Below are 9,237 nucleotides of genomic sequence, written 5' to 3'. Positions count from 1 at the left end.
TTTGAGAAGCTTCCTCATGATGCATAAGCCATTGACTATAGGAATACTTACTCTTCAATAACAGTGAACCTGTCTTCATGCAGTAGATTCTAATTGGTTCAAAAATAGTTGCCACAGAAGTGGGCTATGACTCAAGGGGTAGGGCAGTAGCCTTGAGCTGAAGAGCTCAGGAACAACACCCAGGCCCAGAGTTCAAGTCCTATGACCCAACCAAAAATTAGTTGCCACCCCTCCCTGTGAGTAAAGCATTATTTCCTGCCTTATTAAAGTCAGGTATGACCTTGTGATATACCTTAGCCAATGAAATGCTGGGGAAACTAATGGTTATCACTTCTGAGCAGTTTTGGAGCTAGCAAATGCTAGCTCTTTTTCTCCTTCCATAATACAAATATTGTTAATACTTGAAGTGATTATCAGCATGACTTTATTTGTGTTACTTTGTATTTCTCTACTTTCCCCTCCTAATCTTTTCTCCCTCCGTTCTTTACATTCCTATTTGCTTTGTGGTTGTTAGAGAAACTTTAGATTTGGTTACATTCTTATAAACAGCATTGATTTTGTTTTTAGCAAGCAGTTAACTTGGATACTCTCAAACTGGGAACTCCAGCTCAGTTATTTTAGCATCGTTAACATGAATTCATGTTCCAGGAGGCTTAAACTGTGACTTATGCACAGAACTTGAGACTCTTCCAAATTGACTTTTTTTCTTTTTCTAGGACCTCACCAGAGGCCGGAAAGAACAAAATTTTTAGTTCAATTTTAGCCCACCGAGGCAACCCTTATAGCCTAGTTTCCAACTGGATCTATGAAAAGAACTCTTCCAGGGATGCTTTCCCTCCATGTTTCCTCTCCCTTCTGAAAATGTGACTGCTTAGGATCACTCCCTGGAGTATTTAGCTCCAAGCTCAGCCTTTCTGCCTTCAGGAGGGATGGCCTAATAGGAGCCTACTTGGCTGTACTGGAGGGGACAACCTCCTAAACCACTTCAGTGATGAAGACTAGAAGGAAATTCTTGCGGTTGAAAGTTGTTGAGATTTGGTGGCATATTTGTTTCTGCAAATATGTAATTTACCCTCATACTGACAAGGCAGTTAGGACTATCTGGAATATTACTTGTAAGGGTTGCTGAAATGAAATTCCTTCATAGTTCAAGGGAAGAGAAGGAGAGGGGAAATCTCCAGCCTCACAAGATGGAGTTGGGCACAGCAAGAGAGATTATGGCAGGAGGAGATTATATAGGGGAAGGGAGTGTGGCCACAGCGGAAGCAGAAGTGACATCAGCCAATGGAAAATGACTTCAGAGTCTGGGGGACTTCCCACTGCCCCCCCCCCCCGCATGCCAGTTATCTGGGTGACAGGTGCTAAGTGGGGACTTCTAGGGTGCACAGTGAGAAAGCCAAGGGAAGGGGCCATTTCTCCCAGGTGGATGTAACATTACGTGGTTAAGTTTAAATGGATTTTTGTATATCTTTCTGATCCTATGAGGTTAGCTTTGCTAACTTTCTCTATGAAGAGTTTCCACATGGTACTCTTTCCTTCATTCTCTTCACTGTGGTCCTAAAGTATAGCATTCCCTCCATTTGAAAAACATGTATTTTGTGCCTGCATATTCCATCCTTATCGCTGAAACCGCTAAGTTTGCTGACTGGAGACAAGTCATCTAAATCGAATGCACATCCAGCACGCTGATCACTGAAAGAATTGGACTTGGTACAGTAATGAAATATTTCATTTACTAGTATGATTGATTTCAGTTAAAATGTGGAAATGTAGAAAAGATACAAAGTAAAGATCAAAGCAAATTAGGCAAAAGAAAGTTTTTCTCTTAGGGGTACTCATACAGTATTTGAATGCCCTTAAAATGGTTCAGTGGAGGGCCAGGAGTTTGGCCTAGTGGTAGCGTGCTTGCCTAGCATGCACGAAGAACTGGGTTCAATTCCTTGGTACCACATACATAGAAAAAAAAAAGCCGGAAGTGGTGCTGAGGCTCAAGTGGTAGAGCTCTAACCTTGAGAAAGTCCAAGGACAGTGCTCAGGCCCTGAGCTCAAGCCCAGGATTGGCAAAAAAAATGGTTCAGTGGAGAGCATGCCTTTCTTCACATGGCCAAATAGGTCTTTGGCATAAGATATTGGATGCTATTTATGATATTGCCTTTAATGAAAATGCAGGCTTGATTCTGAATATGCAAGCTTCAGAAATAGAGTTCAAATTTTACTTCCTTCTTTTACCTGATTAAATAATCATGAAAAAGAAAAAACACACACATATTTGTATGTATATTTTTCTTGTTACTTGATTGCTTTGCAGTCTGAGATCTAATCAGAAACAAAATTTCTTCGCAAATGTTTATAGGAGATCTGTAAATTAGAAAAGCCTGTTTTAAATGCATCCCAGCCTTTGAACATTGTCTATTTCCTCTTTATGTTACAAGAATACTTTGGGAAGCTGATATCAGGAGAATTTATTTGAAGACTCATCGATACATCTTTTGTGAATAACCAGGACATCTATCCAGATTGTTCAAATTATTATTTTCCTTTACACATTTTCATTATATTCTTCTAGTCATTTGTTTCATGAAAGTATATTGAATGACTCTTTTCTGCCAAGCGCTGAGGATGTACATATACACAAGATGAAGGTGCAACCTGCACAGGGCTTCCAATCTGTAGGGGAGACAGATAATAATAATCTCCCTTCAATTATCAAATAAATACACCACACAAACGTTAAAGCAAGGTCAGGGGCTAAACCTACTGATACTCTCTTCTGTTCTGTAATGCCTTTACGTAGCATTACCAATAACCATCATAGTTGTTTGAAATTGTAGGTAATTACTGACCATGGTAACCAGTGCTTTCTCTATACTTTCCTCTACAGCCCCCAAACTCAACCCACTCCATCACTGCTCTTCACACAGGAGATGACAACTTCCTATCACTAACCCCATGAGTGTTTTTCACTCTTCCCCCATGTTGACTCTTGTCCAACATCTAATGCTGTTCACTCCTTGTTTGCTTTAAAAGGCCCTCCTGCTCTAGGGACATTCTGATCATGTTCTCTCTATTCTGGAGTTCTCTCTTCCTCTGGGCTTTTAGTCATTATGCAATGGCATTGAAGAGATTGGGGGTAAAGGTGCTCATTCCTTTCATTCTCTCAAATTATTAGTATTACTGGTAGTACTGGGGATTGGACTCTGGATCTCACAGTTGCAAAGCAGAGGCTCTACCACTTGAACCATGTCTCCCAGCATTTTTTGCTTGAATTGGTTTACAGACAAGGTCTCTCATTGCTCAGTCTGGTCTCAGAACATGATCTTCCTACCTTCACCTCCCAAGTAGCTGAGATTATACACATGTGCCACCATGCCAAGATCCTTCTCTTTATATATTCACTTGTTTTTTTGTCAGTCATGGGGCTTGAACTTGGGACTCAGGTCCTGTCCCTGAGCTCTTTTGTTCAAGGCTAGTATACTCTCCCTTTGAGATATCACACCACTTCTGGTTTTCTGGTTGTTAATTGGAGATACGAGTCTCATGGACTTCCCTGCCTCAGCTGACTTCGAGCTAAAAGACACATCTTATATCAACAAACCTCACACTGCCGTGTTATCATTGCAATTAAGTACACTCATGTTTACCTGAAGTGTGGAAAACCTAACTGTCCACAGGTGCTTGTGGAATTGTGGGACACAGGAGATGGAGGGTACCTGGGCAAACTAATATCCCTTCCCTCTCTTTTTAGGGACTGCATCCACAGAGCATTTCCCCTTTCTATCTTTCTGAGAAGCTCCTGTCACAAGCAGGTTCACTGAGTCAGTTAACCCCTGTTTTGGGCAGGTTGGTACATGGTAGTCAGCTCGTAATGGCATGCCTCGCCTCACACATCAAGGCCTGTGGTCTCTTTACCATATTTTCCTTCTTTATTTGCCTCCATTTCCTTTCGCATTTACCTTTTCCATGCACTTTAAGTGCGTGCACATCAGTCCTTGTTCTCAGGCTTATGGGTAAGGACCACCTTCCTCCTTCCTCTCTCTTCCTACCTGGCTGAACAATGCTGGGGCTTTGTGATGGGTTTCTTTTGTGTGTGTATGCCAGTCTTGGGGCTTGAACTCAGGGCCTCAGCACTGTCCTTGTAGGGTTTTGGGGGGGGTTGTTGTTTTTTTGATTTTTTCTCAAAGCTAGTTCTCTCTCACTTGTGCCACTTCTGGCTCTACTTCTGGCTTTTTATTGTGGTTAACTGGAGATAAGAGTCTCAAAGACTTTCCTAGGATTTGGGGCATAAATGACGGACATCCAGCCACACAAGGCTATTTTATAGATGCACTGTGTTCTTTGTGTCCTCCTCCAGGACTTTAAACATGACCTTTGTTTTTTCCTGGAGAGAGAGGGGGAGAGGGAGAGTGAGGCACCCTGAGTCTTTCCATCATTGTGGCACCACACTCAGTGTCAAGTTGGGGGGCTTCCTGTTTGTCAGCAGACATACTTCTCCTGCGGTGGGTTTGCCTGACTTCTGGTCTTTCCTGAAAGCCAGAAGTTGTTCATCAGCATTCCTCTAGTGCCTGGTTCAGGGCCTGATAGGTAAGAGCACAATTTGATTGGATATTTTCAAATGGGGACAAATTCCATAAAAAAAAAAAGCTGCACCAGCAAAAGAAAAAAAATGCTAATGCTGAAGTATTTCTTGTGACTGCTGGTATACTTAAAAACTGAAATATATAACATTTTAAAGCTATTATGATCTTCAGAAAAGTAAACACTGTAAATTACAGTTTAATGGTGTGATTTGAGGACTATTTATAAGCTAGGACTCAAAACCAGACTGCCTATGTTTAAATCTCAGCTTTTCTACTGGTGTGTGTGTGTGTGTGTGTGTGTGTGTGTGTGTGTGTGTGTAGCCTCCTAATGGGTTTATGTATGTTCCTCATCTTAAAACAGAAATTGTTGATAGTCTATACCTCATAGCATTATTGAGAACAGTTTAAGTGACTCAGCCGAGGGCTTGGCATATGGTTTGATGCAGAATGATGAGTGGACCATAAGTGTCATTACTGTTGTTCATATTAATAAACATTATTACTAATTGCAATTACTCATATGATAATGGTCTACCATGTTCAGCTTCAAAAAAATTGTTATCCAACTATCACTGATTTACTTTTATCATAAGTTCTGTAATGTAGAATCAAACCTATATAAAGGGATCATTTCTAATTGTTACTAAGTGTACAAACTTAACTAGATTCAAAAGTATCTTTCCAGTGGTACTGTTTATTTAATTAAGTTGGTGTTTCTTTTTCCTTTTTTTTTTTAACAAGATATAGGATCTTATGTTCCCTAGGCCAGGTTCCAACTCCTGGGCTCAGCCTACACCTCCTGAGTTATCAGGGCTACTGGCATGTGACATCATGCCCAGCTGATATTGTTTTTCACCAATTTTGACGTTTTCAGGCACCATGTTTATATCGGACAATATACAAGGTGCCGGGGGAATAGACAGAGGCTATCTGTCCCTGAGAAGAGACTGAAATTCATTCTTGTGAAAATGAGTTTTTGAAGATATGTTCCCAGAAGGTGTTAGTTGGGAAGTGAAAGAGTTGGGGGTTCAGGACAGAGCAAGGAAGAAAAAATAAGTGAAATGTAAATCTCAGGCCAGGCGTCAGGTGCAACCCCATCCATCAGGGACTCTGTTTCCTTTCTTCTGTCTTTCAAAGGACAAAGGGGAGCTCAGAGCTTCTCTTAACTCCGGGTAAGGGCTTTGATACTCTAGTGTTGACAATAGCAGGAAGTAGATATTTTCTCCCGGAGAGATCTCATGTCTTGTGTGGGAAGCATGACTTTCCATCACTGTGGCACCACATTGGCTCTGTGTCTTATTCTCACTGCACAAAAAAAGTACTGGGGCAACCCATTTGCTAATTAGCATTGCCACTTCAAAATGAATGCTTGTATCAGTACACCACAATACACACACACACACACACAGCCAATAAAACAAGTCAGTAAATTTTTAAGTTAACATAAAGACAGCAAGCTTTTTTATTTTTGTATTTATAGATCATATTTTATAACACATGCGCACATGCGTGCGCGCGCACACACACACACACACACACACACACACACACACACACACACAAAACACATTCTATTGAGTAAGAACTGACGGAAAAACTCCAATTTCATCCTAATCTATAAACTTTAAGATTAATGACAAATTATATTCTGATTAGAACAGATTTGTGGGGAAAAGTCATCTTTGTTTTCTTTTTGATTCTATAGGGCTGCCTCCCTTTAGACATTGAAAGTAAAATATGGAGTCAAAAAAAGGATGATAATGAGTTATAGAGCATGCTCTGGATGCATGCCTTGTAGATAAGTTATTTCTCCATGGATAGCCACATTTTTAGCAGCTATAACTGTAAAAATGCAGGATGGTACAAAGGTTTCTCTCTGTTTTAAAGAATTAAAATTAGTACGTGATTCACTGCAAACTTGTCTGAATTGCTCTGGATCCTGAATAATGACTCGGCTCACAAAAATGTGACTTATATGCAAATTTGTGGCAAATTGATCAGTAGCTATTAAGAATATAATTGTTTTATGGCTAAAAGAAGTAATTGATAGGGTAGGGATTCTTATGTTTATTTTTTTAATTCTACAAAGTGATTGTGCTGTCATTGATTAAAGGTAAGGCTAGGTATCTTCTCAAATCATTTATTATTAGGTTGCTTGCATTCTTTTTTTTACCAATTACTGGGCACAGTTGAATAGTACACTGAGAAATAGAAAATGTTGGGGGTGAATCTTTTGTACAGTCACAATATGGAGAGAAGTATAGGGAAGGGGATGGTGAAATGGAGGGAGAAAAGGGAGAGAGAGAGAGACAGAGACAGAGACACACAGAGAGAGACACAGAGAGAGACAGAGAGACACAGAAAGAAAGAGAGAGAAGAGAAACAGAGGTATGTTTCCATGGCTTCTAATAAAAGCATAGATAGGATTGTGAAAAATGAAAACCAGTTTGCTTCGGCAAGCAGAAAATGAACCGATCTATAAATATTTCCTAATTTTAGCCCCGTAAGGTCTCATTGTTGGGTGGTTATCATTATTATGAATAATCACGGGTTGCTTTATATGCGGTTCTGGCTGTCTCTGTTCATCTCTGTGCCATGCATCGTTGAAATAGCACCCACTAATTTCTTCTTCATTTCCCTTATTCTGCTATCTAGAGAATATATGTAGTCATTGGGTAGGAAATTGGACACATCACTATTCAACTTAAACATACAAAGTGCATTTTCAGAGGCAGTGTGTTGTATTTGGAGATGAGGGCCTAAGCCATGTTTTTCTTGTGAAACAGGGCAGCTCAGGTTTAAGATACCCTCTGCCCCCTGGAAGGTCCCTCCTCTGAGGAGGGACCTTGGAGAGATGACAATGTGACTAGGAGAGACTCATTCTTTTCTCATGGGATAGGATTAGAAAGTGTTTAATGACAAGTCCAAGCTACTTGCTTTATCTCTTCCATGTCTGCCTACTGGCCCTTCCACTTTCTTCCATGATTTCAGATATTCTGAAGTCCTCAGACAAGACAGGCAGACACTGGCTCCATGTACTTTGTTTTTCTAGCCTCCAACACTGGGAGCTAAAATGAACACCAGTCTCGATTGTTCTGCAATTAGAACAGAACACAACCTCAGAAAAGGAGTTACACCGTTTCTTGACTTTCAGGGAAATAGAATGGCTCCCTAGTAACTGGTAGGCATATGCAGAACGGCCCTGCTCTACTCAGAAGTGAGGCGCAGTGTTGTCACTGCCTGCACAACACCCATCCCTCTTCCTTTGTGAACAGCATCTTCATTTCCCCTCTCCACCATCCTGAGTCAGGTGGTCTGGTGGGCCTGCCCACATCAGTATATCATCATCACGTGCCCCACATCACAAGCACATTCCATTCCTGTGACTGGTTCAGAGATGAACCTTGAATCCAAAATGGTCCACAGAGACTTGATCCAGGGACTTCTGCTGGATTCAAAAGAACCAAAACCTAAACCCTCATCCTACCCCAGCATGAATGCACACAAAAGAAACACAAATGAGCCAGGCACCTGTGGCTCACATCTGTCATCCTGGCTGACCTCTGAGGATCACGATTCAAAGTTAGCTGGGGCAGAAAAGCTCCATGGGACTCTTATCTCCAATTAACTACCAGAAAACCACCAAAAGTGGTGCTGTGGCTCAACTGGTAGAACACTAGCCTTGAGCACAAAGAGGCTTAGGGACAGTGCTCAGGCCCTGAACTTAAGTCCCATGATTGAAAACCAGCCTGCATCTACTCTAGCCCTTGTGCTTTCTAGGGTACAGTCACCTCTCAGTATCTGTAGGTACTGGTTTCCACACACATGCAAACACCAAGCACAGGGACATACAAGTCCCTTATGTATCATAGGGGAGTATTTGCCTGTAAGCTCCACATATCTTCCTGTGGGTTTTAAATTTTTTTCTAGATTACTAATACTTGATGCTATGTAAATGCACCTATATAGTTATCATTCTGCTACCATTTACACTACTTCCCAGAGTTTCACTTCAAGAATCTTCACCACAGTATATTCAATGTTTAATTTATAACTGTACTGTGCAATGTAATAGTCACTAGCCAGGTGTGACTATGTAAGTTTAAAATTACACTTGAATGCTCATCCTTCCTTACACTAATCACATTCCTTTTATTTTTAAGTTGTTGTACAAAGGAATTTCCAGGAATTTCTAATATATCTCAATCAGAAACCCCTTCCAACATTCTCACCCACTCCCCTACCCACTCCTTCTCTCACTCTTCTTAATTTTGTAGGATATACGTTGAGTTCTTGACCACATTTTGAGTGGCCCACCATTCTCTCAGACTGCACAGATAGGGAATTTTCCCATCACTATGGAAAGTTATATTGAACTTCACTGTGTTGCACTAGACAGTAATTAAAGCCAGAAGTGGAAAAGCAGAGAACCCTCCATCTGGAAAGTTCAAAGGGAACACACTTTCTAGGCAGTGCTTCGTGGTTGTTTTCCAAAAGTCCCTCCAGTCCCCACTCAGCAGGTGGCCTCACCATTGGCCAGTCCCTGGTAGCCTTTCAGGCATGTGTACTCGGGCCCTGAGCTAGCTGAGAGCCAAAGAGGAAGCAGAACACTGTGCCAGGCTTCCTCTGTTGGGTGCACAAATCTGGATGCCAATGCATT

The sequence above is a fragment of the Megascapheus bottae genome, chromosome 2 (genome assembly GCF_031878675.1).
Source record: "Megascapheus bottae isolate mThoBot1 chromosome 2, mThoBot2.hap1, whole genome shotgun sequence".
Classification (NCBI taxonomy): Eukaryota; Metazoa; Chordata; class Mammalia; order Rodentia; family Geomyidae; genus Megascapheus; species Megascapheus bottae.
Note: the sequence above shows the minus strand (reverse complement) of the source record.